Source organism: Anabrus simplex, chromosome 7, assembly GCF_040414725.1.
Source record: "Anabrus simplex isolate iqAnaSimp1 chromosome 7, ASM4041472v1, whole genome shotgun sequence".
NCBI lineage: Eukaryota > Metazoa > Arthropoda > Insecta > Orthoptera > Tettigoniidae > Anabrus > Anabrus simplex.
Window position 1 is genome coordinate 238,179,549 of NC_090271.1, and position 20,373 is coordinate 238,199,921.

At 39.4% G+C, this 20,373-nt stretch overlaps 1 protein-coding gene across 2 annotated transcripts in view; it reads right to left on the minus strand.

Moving 5' to 3' along the window:
• Nucleotides 1-20,373, minus strand: part of LOC136877515 (anoctamin-7) — an 865,825-nt gene that overhangs the window by 627,784 nt on the left and 217,668 nt on the right. The window contains exon 1 of one of the 2 annotated variants that reach the window (XM_067151626.2): nt 15,679-15,815. The exons of the other annotated variant lie outside the window; for it this stretch is intronic. The gene's annotated coding sequence lies outside the window, so the exon portion shown is untranslated. Of the gene's footprint in view, nt 1-15,678; nt 15,816-20,373 lie in introns of those variants that run through there. 2 annotated transcript variants of the gene reach the window in all.

Here is a 20,373-nt window from a genome sequence, read left to right on the forward strand (position 1 = left end):
TCAACGCGAGGGTCCTGCGTGACGTCACAGCTCTGCTTTGCTACTGCGCACCTCTCTCGTGATCCCTACCTTGTATTCTACGTACCTTGGGCTGCAATGACGGATGGAAGCTGGGATCTACAATACGTTGTGGCACGACTGGCAGTCCACGATTTACATGGCAAGATGTGGAAAGAGAAGAGATAGCATCTCCCCAAACAAGATTGTGTTTGTGAAGTACTGCATGTGATCAGACGGTCGAGACTTATCACTGCGATATGTGAAAAGAGGACAAAGTCACACTAGGCATTATATTGTTACGGAGATCCCCTGGTGGACAGAGGTGAAAGAAGGTGCGGACATGAATGGGTCTAACTACTACAATTAAAACATTAATTAAAAGCTTTAATATTAAAGTTATACTTCTTTTCTCCTCTCTTTTTCACAAATTCAAAAAAATAACAAAACAAGTCGCTCAGCGATGGAACAAGATTTCAGGTACAGTAGTTTAACTACAAAGCCGGAGAAATCAGAAAATCAACAAAATTTGCCAATTAATCCTCTGAGCTTGAAGCTCCGAATTTTACAAATATTGCTTGAACACCATACACTCAAGAGTCAAGGAGACAGGTCTTCCAATTTCATTTACAGAGTTTTTCTTTTTCTACTTGCTATACGTCGCACCGACACAGATAGGTCTTATGGCGACGATGGGACAGGGAAGAACTAGGAATGGGAGGGAAGCGGCCGTGGCCTTAATTAAGGTACAGCCCCAGCATTTGCCTGGTGTGAAAATGGGAAACCACGGAAAACCATTTTCAGGGCTGCCGACAGTGGGGTTCGAACCTACTATCTCCGGAATACTGGAAACCGGCCGCACTTAAGCGACTGCAGCTATCGAGCTCGGTTTTTCAGAGTTTACTAACAACTTTAGAAAAATAGAAAGGGCGTCTATGCTCCGTGAATATTGAGAAGACTACGCTCCAAAGCTTATACCATTACAACCCGAGCATTTTTGCTCACTGAAAGATAAATTTTCCAGGCCTCTCGAGGCACAACCTACATTTAATAGTTCAAACAGAATTCACCGTCTTAAACTCTCAACAGTTCAACCACTTAACAAAAATAACTAAGTTTTAAAGGAGTATCGAATATTCATTCTACCGGGACTTGGCGGGAAGACAAAAACACAGGTTAAAGTTACTGGCCCAAAAATCAAAGTGATGTGGAGGAACACTTGCACTACTTGAAACTAACACTTATAAGTTTAAAACCTTAGTAGGGCTCACTGCCCGACGTTACAGAGGCAAATCCCATACTACTGGGGTGACTAGATGGAGAAAAGTTAAGTTACAAGGATACAGATAGAAAATGGTTACAAAACATAGTCCCCTCAAATATAAGTTGATAGGGAACTAGAGAGGGTGTACAGTCTCTATTCCCGAATTTAAGCTAAGTTTCTAGGCTAGTATTGAGATTTACATTCGAAGATGAAGTTTACATTACTGGAGATTGGAAATTTAAAGTTACATTCTTAGAGACAGGAAACCTTCTCCTCGAGTTAGCTTTCAGAGGCTATCACCTAGTTATTAAATGGCTGCCATTACCTTATTGCGCTGGACTGTTCGATGAAGGGCGAAACGCCTCCGCCTCCACTATTAGCACACACTCAGTAAACTGGACGATCAAGAAGACAAGGTGGCTCGAAAAATTCCCAGGTTTTGTACCCGAGAGGAAGGTTCGAGAGAGATCTGGACTAAGGCCCGATACACCCCCAATTCTTTATTGGATAATTAAATATGTGGAGAAAAACGCTGATTGGTTGAAAAATACACATACAAAATTTCTTATTGCTTAATTTTGAAGTTGGCAGAAAGAGATCGAAGTGTTGACAACTATGATACACCAGAAAACAAAGGCAAATGAACTCCGTTTAGGAAATCTAAAATAACAAATTACTTTAAAATTTCAATGTTCCTCTTCACACTAGAGGGCATAGCATACGTTTTGCTTGTAGAGACATCTGTGGGGAAAAGTCCAAACTTCTTGCCCAAGCAGTTGCAAGTTTATATTGAAGATGGAGTTTTTCAAGGCGCTTCATTTGAATAAACGGGGCGGGTGTACCCTCGCGTACAGTTCTTCTTCTTCTTCTTCTTCTTCTTCTTCTTCTTCTTCTTATCATTAGACAATTAATTTTCAAGAGAATTTTTGTATTCATTGGCTTCCTAAACTGAATTGTTTGTAGATTGTTTTTGGTGTTGTAATGTTACTAGCACTTCTATCTCTTGCCACCTGCTTGAAATTTTAGCCAATCAAGAATTTCTTATATTTATTTAATCAACCAATCAAAATTACGTGTTTGGGCAGGGCTTCGGCCCAGGGAATTGTGTAACCTTCTCTTCCCTATAAAAGCTGGGACCTTTTAGGCCATGTTGCTTTTTCGATCGCTTCAGTCAAGAGGTTTAAAGTGTGTTCATAGAGGAGGCAGCGGACGGCTTGCCTAGTCTATCTCCGGAAAGCCTACCAGCTCAAGGTAATGGCAAACATATTTTAATCATGTAATAGTCTCAGAAAGCTAACTCGAGGGGAAGGTTTTAAAATTCTTTATGTACTCTTGCAATGTAAATTTTCATCTGGTCTAAGACCTTAGAGTAACTTAGGGAATGAAGAGTGTGAACCCTCCTTTATTCCCCTTCAATTTGGTATTGAGGTGATTATGATTTCGCAAATTTTAAAATTTATCTCTTCCTTTTGGTAATTTAAATTTTCTCTCCATCTAGTCACTTCCGTAGTATAGGCTTAGCCTCCGTAACGTTGGGCCGTAAGCCCACATAGGGTTTTAATGATGTTCCAGGGATTTCAAAGGAGTGCAACTGTTCGCCTCCTAACATTTTGATTTTCGGCCAATAAATTTAGCCTTTTCTTTTCCACTAAGGCCTTGCACATTGGGTACTTTTACCCCTGTTAAAGTTTACTACTATTTCCTATTTAAATGTAAATTAGACTGTAGAGCGGATACTACAGTGCCTACTGTTTGTTTTTTGTAGAAGTTAGATTGTGCCATGGAGAGGCTTGAATCTTGTGAATTTTGGAGAGTAGTCTCCTAGGAAGAAATTGTGTGGAGTAAAGACGCTCTTTCAATGTAGTAAATTGTGAGAACTCAGTTTCCTAGAGGAGTTATTGAAGGGAGCAGTGGTGCTCTTGTAAAACTTGTAACTTGAGAGATTCAATCTCATTTTGTTAAATCGTTGTTGTCTGATTGTTCTAGGCTATTCCAATATTGTGTCCCTTGCTCACGAGCTAACCTCTGTCCTACTGTTGTTGTTAACCAAAGTTAAAAATCTGAAAAGAAACAAAAACCAAAGTAATAAATAAAATTTCAAATTTTAGAATTTTAAATTAAGACTTGATCTTTTCTATATCCACCCATTCATGCCCGCACCTCCTTACACCTCAATGCTCCACGTAAACCCCGTAACAATTATTATTATTATTAGACTATCTAACAAGAGGGCCCCATGGTGTAGAGGTAGCGTGCCTGCCTCTCACCCGGAGGCCCTAGGTTCGATTCCTGGCCAGGTCAGGGAATTTTACCTGGACCTGAGAGTTGGTTCGAGGTCCACTCAGCCTACGTGATTAGAATTGAGGAGCTATCTGACGGTGAGATAGCGGACCCGGTCTAGAAAGCCAAGAATAACGGCCGGGAGGATTCGTCGTGCTGACCACACGACACCTCTCAATCTGCACGCCTTGGGGCTGAGCAGCGGTCGCTTGGTAGGCCAAGGCCATTCAAGGGCTGTAGTGCCAAGGGGTTTGGTTTGGTTTGGATCTAACAAGAGACATGGTATTTCCCTTGAGAACACACCATTGATCTCGCTTAGCATATTTTTATTTTTGCAGGCGGTTTAATATCGCACTGACACATCGAAGGATATCGGCGACGGAAGGATGGGAAAATACAAGGAGTGGGAAGGTGGCAGCCGTGGCTTTAATATTAAGGTACAGCCCTTGTTTTTGCCTGGTGTTAAAATGTGAAGCCACGGAAAAACATCTTCAAGGCTGTCGACGGTGGGATTCGAATCAACCATTTCCCGAATGAAAGCTCACAGCTGTGCGCCCCTAACTGCACGGCGTGCTCGCTCGGTTAGCACAATTTAAATCCCCTGTAGAAATATATTCGTCTAATCCCTTCCATTGAGATACGTAATTACACTTTTTACTCCGTAGTATCAAATCTGGGGTATGACACTCAAAATGTAATTTAATTTTTGATTTCATTCACTGAGTCCTCCTCTACCAGGTAAAAAGAGAGGATTAGTTTGAGCCCTTGCCCCTGGACTAGTAATATTGCTTCCCTGTCAAACAATTTGCCGAGCTCAAAATTACATTCCGGTTAGCCATTTCATTGCCAGATATCAGACCAATAAAAAACCCTGAAAACACAATTCACCACAAAAGAGTATAAAGCTGCTGAAAGTCAATGTAAATTGATGAAAACGCACATTCAAAGGAAGAGAAGCGGACGTAATTGAAACAGAAAGCTTTTCCAAAACAACATACCTCATTAGTGCCGGAAGGGGAAAAAAATCACTTCCGGCCAATGAAAGCTCTGCGGCCAGCTCGCTCGATGAGAGATTCCAGAGGTCTACCCTGGGGATCGAAACAGAACACAGCTGATGAACATGAGGGGACTGGCGCAGGTAATGAATGCCCAGTGGTCTCCAACTTACGCTCGACCCCGTTGTCCGGCCCATATACAGTGGGGACCCTTTCTCTTTTGGGTTTGTGGAGATTTACTTTGTAGAAAATTGTACACACGGTGTGATAGCCAGCCAGTTTCTCGGATAAATATGGTATTCCAATGCTCCTCTTGGGTGAATCACTGGTTACTTTTACGAATGAGTAAGCTTTATTTATTGAACATTCTCATTCGACAGAAATAAATTAAGAGTTTCATTGGTGGGAACTTATTTTTGATCACGCAAATAATCTACCTATTGCACCCTGGTGGGGGTATGATAAGCGTCATGCAATTGAAATTATGATGAATTATTGAGGAATATATATTTCATGTTCAGAATAAGTAGTATCTTACTGTACGTACAGTAAGAACAGGCCAGGCCGAGATGGCAGGTTTCACCATACCACAGACTCTTGTCTCCAATGAGATTAACAAACACAATGGGGGGACAGAATTAGGTTTCTCAGAATTTGTCACAACAAGGAAAGAGAGAGGCTAGCTTGTTGCCAAAGTTTTCCTAGCCCGGGGCAGTCTTGGTAGTAGCAACAGCGCAGGGAGCCGTGTGCAAAATTCTGAGAAATGATGGCGAGGTATCTCCATGTAACTAGCCGGAATGGAAAACGGGGTTGGCACTAGAAGAAAAAAATATGAGCCTTCCCGGTCACGTGGGTAAGGTGGACCAATGGAAAAATTTACTTGACCAAAGCAAGGTGACAACTTCGTATTGTAAGAAGCACTAGCGAGGCTAACTCCGTGGATTAAACTTATAGAAAAAAGTCAAGTATCGATTCACAATAAAGTGGAATTTAGGAGCCTTACTATACCATAAAACTTATATAAAGTTAATAATTGCGGGAGATTGCATGGTGTAATTCTGAGAATTCATGGACGCTATTCGTTGATTGGCTGAAAGCAAAGGACGCCACAATAGAGCGCGAAACCCCGAGCCGGGTTACGGCAGCTAAATTCGCGAATATATCCATTACCAGCGAACGATAATAGTTGAGAATTGGTATAGAGCATTTGAGAACATAATTACATCATTGGATCATATATATAAGCCACCGGCCAAACTGCAAACTGTCGTATGAAGATATCGGGACTGTGCGTTCCAAGATGACCTCCGTTGAACTCGGAAGAGAGGGGATACAAGTATAAATATGAGGTCGTACACTAGGACGGAAGTACTTCTGACAAAGTGTTCGGGCGGATACCACGCCCGTGGTACGTGACTACTTTTGACAAAGCGTTCGAGCCGTGACTACGCCAGGGGTGCGAGTGTGTACTTACTCATGGAGTAGAGTTCGAAGTATTATATTGTTACATAGTACAGTGATTCATGACTTGATGTAGCTCATAGTACAGTATGGAGCAGTATACTAGTATGAAGTGTCAAATAGACAGGACTCAGTAAAGCATAACTTACGGAGTGTGAGATTCTACCAACAGATTAGGAAGTGCGTTACATGAGAACGGTCACGAGTGTTTATGTCACCTAGTAAACAGTCTATTCTAAACTGATACCTGGTCAGCTACACGAACGTGAGACGGGAAATTCAAGTGCGCGTACGGGCCGTATAAAAGGGAAACCCGAGGTATCCCATGTTCCTAGTGTCCGGGAAAGGAATGAAGAATGTAAATTTACATTAAGTGGGCTAGATACAAGGCCGAGAGTGTAAAATTTGTGAATAGAATTTAGGGTGGAAATTATTCCAAAGTGCAACAGTTAATTTATTTGTTTTTATTCAGAATGTGTAAAGTTGGAAAGGGTCAAGGATTAATTCTTCAAGCTGGCATGAACACCAGCGGAATGCATTGCTAAAAACCGGAGGGGCTATGGCTTCTCGTCCGGTTTTAGCAGACTACAATGGCAGAGTTGAGTACCTTTTAATGTATTAATAGATAGCTATCGTTAGGGGGAGGAAATCATATCTTATCATGGTAACTTGATTGTGAAACGAGCCGTTACGGCTCGTATAAATTCAAAGATAGATAGACAAAGGGACAAATTAATATGTAGAGTAGATCAAGCACTCACCATAATTTTGATTATTAAATAGAGTATAGTAGGGTTGAGTTGTTCATTCAAGTGCTTGAGTTGTTTGCTATAATATGGAGCACGTTTCACATAAAGATAATGTAAATATTCATTTCGGAGTGCTTCCAAAGTGGGTTTCCGTTATCGGAACTTTTATAGATATTAAGGCATGTTGTTAAGATAATCCAGAGGTAGGATTGCCAAGTGATTTAAATTGTTGTGGGACGGAATGAAGTCCATTGATATGTGTGTAAATATCGCGAAGTTCGCCAGTGGACAAAATAATAATAGTCTGTACAAGTGTCGAAGTAGGACATTAGAATTTGGTAATGTGTAAAGGCGTGTTTAATAATAATCTTTGAGAATAAAGGCACGGGCCTAGTTGGATAGTATGATTGCAAATTAAAGTAATTTCAATGTGGAGATCACCTGTGCCGTGAATAATTATAATTTGTGCAGTGAATCCGGTTTTAACACTAAATGTTTGATTTAACGTTTTTTTGGACTCCATAATAATCATAAATAATTTTGGTAGAAACGAGATAGGCACTGTTATAATATGGTCACGCTATGTTTAAGATCCAGAGGGATTTGAGCCAAAGGTTGAGATTTGGAGTTTGTGGGACAGAAATCCGGCCCGAAATGAAAGTGAATTGTACTGGTGTTGATGAAGAAATAGATGGATCTTAAGGCCCACATAGAGGTTGTATTTATATACCGGTGTATTGAATGGCAGAATAGAGTCCACACACCGAGGGTTAATTGGTGAAAATGTTTTGAAGAGTTCCAATGGATAAATGGACTTCAAAATGGAAAGGGAAGGAATAAATTAACACTTGCAGAGATTGGAGGTATTTGCCCAACTGCGAGGTGTTATGGGATTTGAGAATTGTCTTAGGAGCATATGGTCTCCATGAATTGACGACAGTACGAAAATAAGGTTGCGGGTTCGAAAACTATTATGTCCCGACCGATGTGAATTCGGATCTTGGTGATTTCTGTTTGGGAGAGAACGTATGTGACCAAATTATAAAGATGGGGAATAAAAATAAAGATTCTCGAAAGAAGTAATAATAATAATAATAATAATATTCCAAGTAAATCATATCTGGATTGATTAGTGCCAAAATAAATAGGAATTGTAAAAGGGGTTATGCGTTAAACATATTAAGAGTGGACTACCGTGTAACAGGCGAAATTATATTTTTTTAATAATAATAATAATAATAAAAAAAGTACTTTTTTTTGGAAGAATTTACTTTTTTTTAAATTTGGACATAATTATGATGTTGGGAGTTGAAATGAAAAATTTGAGATTTTTAACTAATAATAATAATAAGGAGAATATTTGAAGAAGGAGAAGAAGAATAATCGACGAAGGTACTTTTATTTATTTCAGATGAAAATAAATAAAATCGCGAAAAGTTGAAATATTGGTCCGAGGATGATTACGGGTTACGATAATCATGATCTCCACAGATAATAATAATAATAATAATAATAATAATAATAATAATAATAATAATAATAATAATAATAATAATAATAATAATAATAATAATAATAATAATATTTAATAAAATATTTTTTTATTTTATTTATTTTTCTTATTATTTTGGAGGCTGATGATGGATAATACTAGGGAAGTCAGCTGGCGAATTAACGGAATAATGTCAATTGGTTGTAAATAATAAGTTAAGTTAATATGTGTAAATGAAGGCAAATCCCTACATCTGGACCATTAGGTTAGAGTCCCTTTGTCGTATTCCTTCAACTAACGATTAGCATATCTTGGTTAGGAACCCGGGGAGAGTTTGTAGTTTCCCGGGTTGGTCTCATCTCAATTAAAGTAGAGGCGACAACATGGTCCATGTGATCGCGCCTACTTAGCCAACAGGTTATTGGTCCATGATCAAATATGGTCATGGTGTTAACGAAGGTAAATCTGATACCTTCAGATATCAACGGTTCTACCACCAAAATGGAAGGGTGGTCAAAAGTGACAAATATTCTGTAACCATTTTTCAGGAATAATTTGCCAAATTACCGGCAAATCAAGGGTCAACAGATTTTGATTGTGTGTAAAATTTCATTTGATTACTTAAATAAAATGCTCCTTTAGCATTTGCTAGGAAACAGCTCCAGGTTCTTGTTCTTGTAGAATAGTAAACCCTTGGTAACCGTTTAAATATCCGTCCCCATTCCTAGGACGGAGCCTTCATAAATTCCCTTTGATCTGAATATATATAATTTGTGTGTTTCATGATGAGCCTTAAAGTTAGAGATTAGAGTGTCCCGTTCAACCCTGTTGTACTGATTGGATGGCGCCCTTACATTTAGTTTGAGATCTTATATCTCAAAACATTATATTTTATTGAGTAGTAGTTGCGATGGATTCGGACCGTAACACTCCCTGAGATAAATGCTGGTTGGGACTCAGGCTTTGAGCGGGTACACTATCTATATATATAAAAATGAATGTTTGTATGTTTGTATGTAAATGACACATCTCCTCCTAAACCACTGGAGAAAAATCAAAGAAATTTGGTACACTCATAACTTAACATCTGGAGACGAGCACTGTGGGGGTAAGCCATCCCTAGCCCCCTTAGGGGTGGGGTGTCAGGGGGGTTATATATAACAGTAATAGAAAATAGTGTCGAATACATAGTTTTCGGGTTCGCTGACATGAAAAATGACACACCGGATTTTTAAAAAGTCCAAGTCAGCCCCATTCGTGAAGGGGGGCGAGGGGGCAATGATATATAAAAATAATCGATAATAGCGTCGAATCCATTGATTTCGGGGTTGCTGAGATGAATAGTAACACTCCGAAAATTTTTAAAGTCCAACTTCAGCCCCCTTTGGAGTGGGAGGTCCGAGGAGGAGTGATATATAAACATAATCCAAAATAGCGACGAATCTGTAGATTTTGTGGTCGCTGAGGTGAATAGTGACATTCCGGAATATTTTTAAGTCCAAGTCCCTTGATGTGGGGGGCGATTTGTTAATGCTATATGAAAATAATCGAAAATAGTGTCGAATTCATACTTTTCGGGTTTGCTGAGATGAATAGTATCACTCAGGATATTTTAAAAGTGAAAGTTCGGCCCGCTTTGGGGTGAGAGGTGTACAAATATTACCTACTATCTGGAAAATACACTGTGGGGGCAGGTTGCCCCTAGAACCCATAGGGAACGGGGTTAAATATAACCCATATTAATAAATGAAAGTCGGTTTGGAACTATCTATATACGAAGTATACTGTACTGTATATATAAGTTAAGGTTTAAAAATTAAAATAGACGTGAATTAATGAGGCACTTTCAGGCATCCTAGAAACTTAAAACTTGGTAGCAGAGAAGCTGGTGACTTCAGGAACCCAAGAAAACTAAAAAATTTTCAAATTACCCTGAGGGGCCTCGCTGGGAGTCACAAATTCGGGGCTAAGCATAAGAACGCTGTCGGATATATTCATCCTAAACGATAACCTATAGCTTTCATGGGATTAAAAGTCTCCTGAAGGTCCTAATTTTTAATCCTCTCCCCCATATCAAGATGGCGGCAAAATCTGCCAGGCGAGCTAGAAAATTGAAATTGAGCATACTTATAGCTTTTAGCCTGTAAGCGACGGAAAGATTACGAGATGTTAAAAATGTTTATTTTTTACCCCCAAAAAATATCGAAATATGGAGGCAATTTTAAAGACGGTGCAGACCTTCCTTTTGAGGTATTTGGTGGCTAAACGGTAAGTCGTATCATAAAACGGATAACACATTCTCCGTTCAATTTGGAGTAATCTACAACTTTGGTCCTATGACTTTTTGTCGTATCTCTATCCCTTATACGTTAAATTTGACTGTATTTCTGGATTGTACGTATTGTTTGCACTTTTTACACATATAATTGGTAGTTTGATTCACTTATCCGAAAGATAGAATCATTAACTTCTACGTGAACCTTGGTCCACGCAGTAGATATATGTGTACCAAATTCTACGTTTGTAGTTGTCACATATGTGTCCGAAGAGTAATTCAATGTGAGAAAACTTCAACCTACGTTTCACCGTATTCAATATTCTAACTCATTCTTACCCAAGAATAGATGAGATACGAAGACATATCATATGACCAGCCATTTAGACCGTTATATATGGCATCTCATCGTAGGCCTACAATCCTTTTGTCGATATGGTGTACCTTTTAGAGCAGTTAATCTTTAAATGAAGGTAAAAATGCACTTACTTTCGTATGTCGATCTCCATTTATTCATTGAAATCGATTTGTAGCCATCCAGAAGGAGTTTGCGTGCCTTTGTAATTAATACTTTACAAATCGATAATGACTCTCAGCAGGAGGGCATCTGCTATTTTAATCGTACTCCCCACATCGACTTAAACTGGCAGTACGAATGGGGTCTATCTTCAACTCCTGTGTACCATTATAATAAATATTTTCCTTCTCGATTTGCCTGGCAGAAGGTTAGGGAACATGCAGTTTTTTTTAAAACTCCCATAACCGATTGTGTTTGGTATTAGGCTGGAGTGCTCGCCATTATAAACAAATTTGTCCACCTAAAATATGCTTGACGTTAGGCATAGTGGCCTGCTATCATAATGGAAACTCACCAACTCGGTGTGACTGGCAGTAAGCTGACTGGCATTAGGAAAATGGGCCTGTCATATTGATAACAGCACAACTCAATTTTGACTGGCTGTAAAAAAGGTTCCTGCCATTATAATAAAAATTCTTCGATTGTTATCTGTCTGGAAATAGAAAATGGGGCCTCTCATTGTAACGAAAACTCCCCATATATATTGTGACCGCACAGCAGGCAATGGGGCCCGTCGTTATAATGAATATTCCCAAATCGATTACGAATGGCAATAGGTTAGTGGACCTGCCGTTATCGTCACAACTCCGCAACTCGCTCTTTACATTAGAAACAACGTATGTGGACCTCCCTATGCTTTTTCTCGGATAACGCTCAGAGACATGGAATTAATCAAAACATGTTATTCACTGCATGTACAATATTTTACTTAGATATCCGTATACAATATGGAATACCGTAGCGAAGCACGGGTACATTTGCTAGTTGGTTATATTTTTCTCTGATTATTTGCGATTGCAAACCGGGTTATACCCAGCCACGGACAAAATCCAATTTAATGCGGTTTCATGTTGTTTTTCCACATGCGTATTCATGCTGCAAAATCAAATTGTGTCAAAACGTGTATTTTTGTGGTTTGTCCTAACAGTGTTTAAAATATGCAAATTGATAAACGAAACATGAATTGCATAAATGAGCTTGTTTTTCAAACTCTAAAGACAACTATGATTTACGGTGACTATGACCACGGTATTATTATTATTATTATTATTATTATTATTATGCCTCTATTACCGTGTGTGGGCGTTTTAATGCGATGCCATCCATTTAGCCTGCCCCCTCGCCAATTTCATCATTCTATCAGAAAACAGACTAAACGAGATTTATATTAAGTGATCCGTGACTGTGATGTGATTATTTTTGTCGGGTAAACTCCAGACATGTCATCAGAGATTTTTTATAAGCTGACAGACTACGAGGTGGAATGTAGTTATATGACAGTCTTCTAACAAGCCACAATCAGCAAGCACAGTCGTCAATCTCGCCAACGAGTGATGGTTACATTTTGAATTCACCACGCACCCAATGAAAATGAAAATCCGCAGCCTGTTTCCAGTTGCAACCGAGTTCGGAATGGAATGAAGTTCTATCTAGCGGCGAGGATAGGAACTGTGCCGCCTGCCGAAGCCTGTCGCACTGCTCTGGGTCAATGATTAATGACTGACAAATGAAATGATTACTGGAATGATGGATGACAGGGAAAACAGGAGTACCCAGAGCCAAACCTGTCCCATCTCCACTTTGTCCTGCACAAATTTCACATGGAGTGACCGGGATTTGAATCACGGAACCCAGCGGTGAGACGCCGGTGCGCTACCGCCTGGGTCACGGAGGTTACAGCACCCAGCCCATATATTTCAAAACTGTTCAATTTTTGGCCAACTGAAAGGCTCACGTTAGTGGTTCAAACCATCATCATCTTCTTTCCGACCTTGCTGGGAACGGCATGTTTTGTAGATTTGGCCGACGTTTTAGAACCGGATGGCCTTCTTGATACCAACCACGGTTGGAGTGATATAGCGTGCTTTATTGGTGGTTGCTGGTATGATTGTTGTGTGTAGATAAAACACAAACATCTAGACCCTGAGCCAGAGGAATTAACACATGCTATTAAAATCCCCGGATGAACCGGGAGTCGACCAGAGGCCAGAACGCTGACTATCCACGCAAGCAGATAGACATATATTATTACCAGGCTTCGGAAGCTGAAGACACATAAATTGCCTAAAGAGGACCTATAGAAATACCTAAAAATATTTACAACAAAAAGAGACCTAACTACTGGCATGAAGGACGTAGAAGTGGGATCAGAAATCATTCATAATTTTAGTTTTAGTTCAAGGGCGCCCATACACGGGGGCAAGGTGGGGCCGCGCCCCCCCTCCCCCCTAGTTCTCAGGGAAAGGCAAAAATCTAGTCTAGTCAGGTGTTTTCCTTTCAAGAAAATGATTTAAAAGTCAGTATTACGTAGAAGCGGTAGTACCGTTCGCCACCAACAGGCAGGGGATACCGTGGGTTATTCTACCACAGAATCCAAGTCGCCATTTATCTTGCAAAATATTAAAAATACTACGTACCCCCAGGTCAGCACCCCCCCCCCACCCGTCCCTACAAACTGACATATGGGCGCTGATGTTTTAGTTCCATATTTAATGAACAACTATGGTGTTGGTGCGCAATATACAGTGGGAAAATAAATGAGTTAAATTCTTCTTCTTTCAGATATATATTTTTAGATGAAAATAATTATAAAAAAGCAATTTCGTGTTGGTTAAAAGAAGTACGTATATTTTCAGAATTTAGAATAAAATGTTTTTCCTCCTAGAATAAATTCAGCTAACTGGGAATGGACATCCTGGAGAAAGAAATTGAAATCAGTATAACTGGAATCATATTTGGCTCAACCACACTAGGGTTGAAGAAAATGGAATTCGGAAAAATTTCCTCAGTTGGCTTTCCACTATATCACAAGAGTCATCTCCAGGTTCTTAGGTGTAAAGGATCGCCGGTTTGCAGACAGCACGTTGCAAAACATGGAGAAACTTCTCTCCTTATCAACGGACGTTGAGGGTTCATACTTAAAGCAGATGAGATCTTCCTCTACAAGAACACTAGCAACAGATGTTCTCCTTTCAATATGTCACTTATCTTGCACATAATTTGATAGCCCTGGTTTCTTTCAAACATTAGTTTCTTATTTCCATTTCATTTTCTCTCTTATTAGAGAAAAAATATTTAAGAGGTGATGGAAGAACTAATGATGATTCGAATTGCGAATGAGCAGTACAAATGTAGTCGTAAGTAGGTGAAGTTGCAAAGAAACGTCGTTGAGACCTAAAATAAGGCTAAAAAGGACCTATAAGCTAAGCAAAAGTCGTTGAGGCCTAAAATAAGGCTAGAAAGGACCTATAAGCTATAAAAGTGGTTGACACCTAAAATAAGACTAAAAAGGACCTTCAAGCCAAACAAAACTCGCTGACACCTAAAATAAGGCAAAAAAGGACCCTTAAGCCAAACAAAGTCGCTGAGACTTAATATGAGCCTATAAAAGGACTTTTAAGCCAAACAAAAATAGCTGAGACCTAAAATAAGGCTAAAAAGGACCTTTAAGCCAAAAAACTCGTTGAGGCCTAAAATAATATTAGAAAGGACCTATAAGCCATAAAAGTGCTTGGCACCTGAAATAACACTATAAAGGACCTTTAAGCCAAATAAAAGACGTTGAGACCTAAAATAAGGCTAAGAAAGGACCTTTAAGCCAAACAAAAGTCGTTCAGACCTAAAATAAGGCAAAAAAGGACATTTAAGCCAAACAAAAGTCGTTGAGACTTAATATAAGCCTATAAAAGGACCTTTAAGCCAAACAAAAGTAGCTGAGACCTAAAATAAGGCTAAAAAGGACCTTTAAGCCAATGAAAAGTCGCTGAGGCCTAAAAGAAGATTAGAAAGGACCTTTAAGGCAAAACAAGTCGTTGAGACCTAAAATGAGGCTAAAAAGGACCTATAAGCCAAACAAAAGTCGTTGAGACCTAAAATAAGGCTAAAAGGACCTTTAAGCCAACCAAAATTCGTTGAGACCTAAAATAAGGATAAAAAGGGCCTATAAAACAAACAAACGTCGTTGAGACCTAAAATAAGGCTAAAAAGAAACTTTAAGCCAAACAAAATTCGTTGAGACCTAAAATAAGGCTATAAAAGGACCTTTAAGCCAAGCAAAATTCGTTGAGACCTGAAAAAGGCTAAAAAGGACCTAACTTATAAGCCAAAAATGGTCGTTGAGACCTAAAATAAGACTAAAAAGAACCTATACGCCAAATAAAATTCGTTGAGACCTAAAATAAGGCTAAAAAGGACCTCTATGCCAAACAAAAGTCTTTGAGACCTAAAACATGACTAAAAAGTGCCTATAAGCCAAAAATGCAGTAAAAGGCAAAAAGGACAAAAACATAATTTAATGTCCCAGAATAACCCAGAATGAAGGAATATTGTGTCGGACCTCGTCCTTGGATACTCGACGAGAAAAAACGACTTTTCCTCAACTTCCGAACCCTACTCATTATATTGTATACAAATATATACAATTTCGGCATAATATATAATAAGTTGGCAAATAGTAACATAAACTGTATCTCTCATTGTTCATATAAATTAGAACCATATTTTTCATATTAGTGTGCAGTTGTTTCCGATTTGAATACCTTCACTGTCTAAGAGGAGAAAATAACTTGATCATAAAAATCGTACATACCTTTTTATATCTTCAAAATAAACCCCGACAGGAGCTCACACAAGTTAACACAAACTGACATTCCCGGTACATTTTGACCAACATTTAAAATCGATCCAATTAATCCTGCGATACGAACACAACAGTGCGTGTACTTGGAACTGCTGAGACAAGTCGTGGAGTAAAGCGCAGGACAACCAAGGTTATAGCCCGGTGTGTACACAGTACAGCTGAACAGAGCCTGCCATATGGAACTATATCGTACAGCTGCCACTATTACCAACATCCTCACATTGTAATTTAAATGCTATTGTTCTAACAACCTACCGGTATTAATGGCGAGACGGGGTCAAAACTAGCACAAACATAAAAATTACTCCTTAAAATGTATTTTAAAAGACTACAGAAAAATTCGCAACGACACTCTCAGAAGTTATTATTTACATATCGCATGCGAATGTGTTCACAAATTTGATATGATTAATGGACAGAATGATAATATTCCGGCAAACTCGAGAAGAAATTGCAACATCCTAAAAGATACTAATTTTCGTGTGTAAAGAGAGAGAGAATTCCAAAATTTATACAGGGAAATCAATATCAAACCCCATTACATTCTAATAATACAGAAACACAAAACTTTTTTTTAATTACTCTTGACTTCGCAAGCGGTGAATGTAATGTAATGGTTACTCGCAGCATGGAATGGAACAGCAATGTTGTCATACTGGACAGCTGCAAGCGACGTAGTAAAATATTGCTTAGTCCGATTCTACTCTAGAACATCCAAGTTAAAAGTCAGGATCGTTATCCACCCACCTCTTGCATTGCTCCCATGGTAATAATTATTAGTACACTGTTCACAAGTCTGGAAAATCGAGGCCAGTGACAAAAACGTGCCCTCAAGAGTTAAAGCTGAATAGAAACATGTGAAGTTCAATGTTTGCACGATGAGTTTAATTTTATGGCCCCAAATTCGTATAATATATAAGACAGGTAAAACAAATTATACTTACGCAATGCTGAGGTGAGGTCAATAATTTCAACACTACGTAGAACGAAGGACATCATAAGTGAACAGCCGCTTCAGGCAGTAATTAGTCTTCGGCTGAGGTTGAGGTAAAAGGTAAAGCAACAGTTAGGGAGTAAAAAGAGGAACGTGATAGGATTTACAGTCTGACTGGTGCAATAAACAACCCCACCTCACCATTTGAGGCTTAACATTTATAGTGTCTTGTACCAAGTAAACAGCACAAAAATATTTTTCTTATCAGATACTGACACTGATGTTTGCCATTACATTTTACATTTCTGTACACCTATCAGCAGGAAAAAGATGGTCATTTTCTGTGGTGTAGTAATTAATCTGATCAGCTGCTACCACCGGAAGTCCGGGTTCGATTCCCGGCTCTGCCACGAAATTTGAAAAGTGGTACGAGTACCGGAACAGCGTGCGCTCATCTTCTGGAGGTCAACTGAGTAGAGAGGATTTCGATTGCCGCCTCAGCCATTCTCGAAGTGGTTTTCCGTGGTTTCCCACTTCTCCTCCAAGAAAACACCGGGATGGTACCTAACTTCAGGCCACGGCCGCTTCCTCCCCTGTTTTTTTTTTTTTTTTTTTTGCCTATCTCTTACAATACTCCCATCCACCAGAAGGCCCCTGTTCTGCATAGCAGGTGAGGCCGACTGGACGAGATACTGGCCGTTCTCCTCAGGTGTTACCCCGACCAAATGTCTCACGCTCCCGGACACTGCCCGTGAGCCGACAGAGGTGGGATCACTCGCTGAGTTCGGGGGGAAAACCAACCTCGGATAGTAAAAGGATTTAATGAATAATAAAGAAAAATACATTTCACGATTAAAATCTCAACTTTCCTTCACTTGAAGTCTGAACATTACTAACGTAGGGTTCCCTACTTTTCTCAAAAGTGTTAGACATTTACATCTCATATTTTCCCTCCGACGTCCCTGTACTCAAAATTGAAGAAGAAATGCCTATTTTCGATTGTAATGGGTTTCTAAAATAGGAAACAATTTACTATAGTGGTTGACTTAAAAATAGGAAAATAATCAAGTAGAAAATATACACAGAACTGAATAAGAAGAAATTTGTGGAATAGGTATGCTTATGTTGTACTTGACCTCATGTTAGATTCCCTTCATGGTGGGAGTGATAGAAAAACACTGTTGTAAGAGGTTAACCTGGGAGCGTAGTTTGGCGACCACGAGGCCCTTAGTTGAGTCCTAGCATTGCTTCCACTTACTTGTGCTATGCTCCTCACTTCCTGCTATCCTGTCTGACCTCCCTTGGTAAACTCTTGTTTTTTTCCGAGCCCGACAGTCTTAGAGCATTGGAGGCCTAGGGAGTCTTTTCATTTTCAAGGCCTTCGTGGCCCTCGTCTTTCTTTAGCCGATACCAGTTTTTGAAGTATCGAATCTCTTAATTTTTGCTCCTGATTAGTGTTAATGGATGATGGTTGCCTAGTTGTAGTACTTCCTCTTAAAACAATAATGCCCACCACCACCACCACCACCTCACGTCAGACACGCGGGCCTCAGTCGCTTTGCCCGTTATTTTCTGTAAGTATCTGGGCAAGTGTATGATGCAATGGCCACCTGACACCTACATCTCAGCCTGTCTGCGATAAGCTTCCGTACAGCGTGATTGCTTCTTACAAAGGAGTACGTGATACTTCCAGATAGTCTACGGTTTCTAAGTGCGCGTTTTGGTGAGATACAGAACGAATCTACTGCGAGATTCAGAAGATAATTCCGCCAACAACTGAGTGCTAGGGAATAAATAGTTCTAAATACATTCAAACCCATGGGTTCAGTGCTAAACAAAACGCGAGTTAAACAACCCACTGTGTTAACGGATGAAAAAATGTTCAGGATATTTGTGGAACACTTGAGCGACTAGTGGAAAGTGGTTCAATAAAGTGGGGCCAGAATACTGAAATTTAAGCCTTATAAAGTGACACAGCTACAACACACACCACTCGTAACTCAATGAATGCAGTGCTCGATATTTTCTGGGACAGAACAATCAGTGCAGGTTTATGGCCCACTCGCTCTCCAGATTTAATGCCTTGGGACTCTGTTTATGTTGTGGTTTGAAGGATAGTGTGCAGAAGTAACCCGCGGACCATACAAGAACTGAAATTGCACCGAAATTTTGAAGATTCTTAAGGCTGAAATCCAGAGAGTCAATCAGAGTATCACCACATGCCGAGAGAGAGCATTCTTAATACTTACTGTAAGGGCAATTACTAACTACGGGAGCTGTTTGACGGTGACCGCGCTCTCGCGGCATGCAGGAAGGAGGGCAACATTTGCCGGACTCACTCTGTTTAATGGTGTAACATTTCATTCTGCATTTCTTGATTTATTTTAACTGTTTGTTACTCACTTACTTTTTGTTATCGAAGAGCAATTAGACACACATACATAGAAAAAGCAACGTTTACTGTTATGAAAATGCAGCTCACTTCTGATGGATGATTATATTCCTTACCAGAGCTCATTTTCTAAGAGAAAATGTGCTGGTACTCACCACGCAGTTGCCAGTACAGCAACTGCCACATTTCCAACATATACTCCAATACAGTATATCCTTGTCGTCACCATACACTTCTTTTCACCACAGACGCTATTTTTTGCGATATTTTCCTACGTCGTGGCAAGTCATAATTAGAATCAGCTTCCTTTTCGCCCCAAGGATCTTCGGTCTTCCTGATCCTCTTCACCACCTGTATTTTTGGTGCTAGTTTTGTGTTGTACAGGATCACAAGTAGACTTGACAATTTCTATCTCTTCAGCCTTCCTTATTTTACTCATTGACATAAATTAACTACTTATTGCACTCATTTTGAACAATGATTGCACTGATTTCACTCAGGCAGTTTTACAGTTTAGTAAATCATTTCAGCAAGAAGTTCAAGTCAGTAGAATTTCTAACATTCACTGTAATAGATTTCCCGACACTTAGAACGACCGGTTGAAGTTAGTAGTTTTGTTATTGGGAATGGAAATGGTATGGGAACGTGTATTACGCTCGTGAAAGGAGGAAAGTGAATAGATTCATCCAAAATTCTACAAACTAGAGTAACAGTGTGAATCTTACGTAATTCATAGAATTTTAAGCAGCCTAGCCTTTCAAAACAGGATATTACGTGAGCAGAGCAAAAACTAATGTTATACATGAATTAAATGTCTTTTTTAGCTTATTGGTCTGTTTAATATTCGCATCAACAAGTGCATCACAATAATCAAATGGCGGGAGTATGAGAGTGTGAACCGATCTAATTTTTAAAATTAGTGGGTGACAGGATTGTTGATATTTGAGAGGATGGAGAGAAGCATGTAATCTGATGCATACACTCGTTACGTGTTCATTCCAATTTAGAAAGTGCAATTACGGATCATACATATTAATCGTGCGACGGATAATAACGGAAACATTTATGAAAATTAGATATTTATACCAAGCTCGTACATATAAATTCAGCGTCAGTTAGAGGTGGGATTATAGGAACAACAAAGCAGCCATTTTACTTTATTCGATAGAGCGAATAGTAAGTGGGATATTATCAGCACCGTGAGTTTTCAGTCACAGAGCCACTGCAGCGGCCAGACAAAATACAGGAGGAACTCTGCATTTGGAAATCTCTCCCATTCCATCTCTATTTTGTTTCACTTTAACATACTTTATATTTC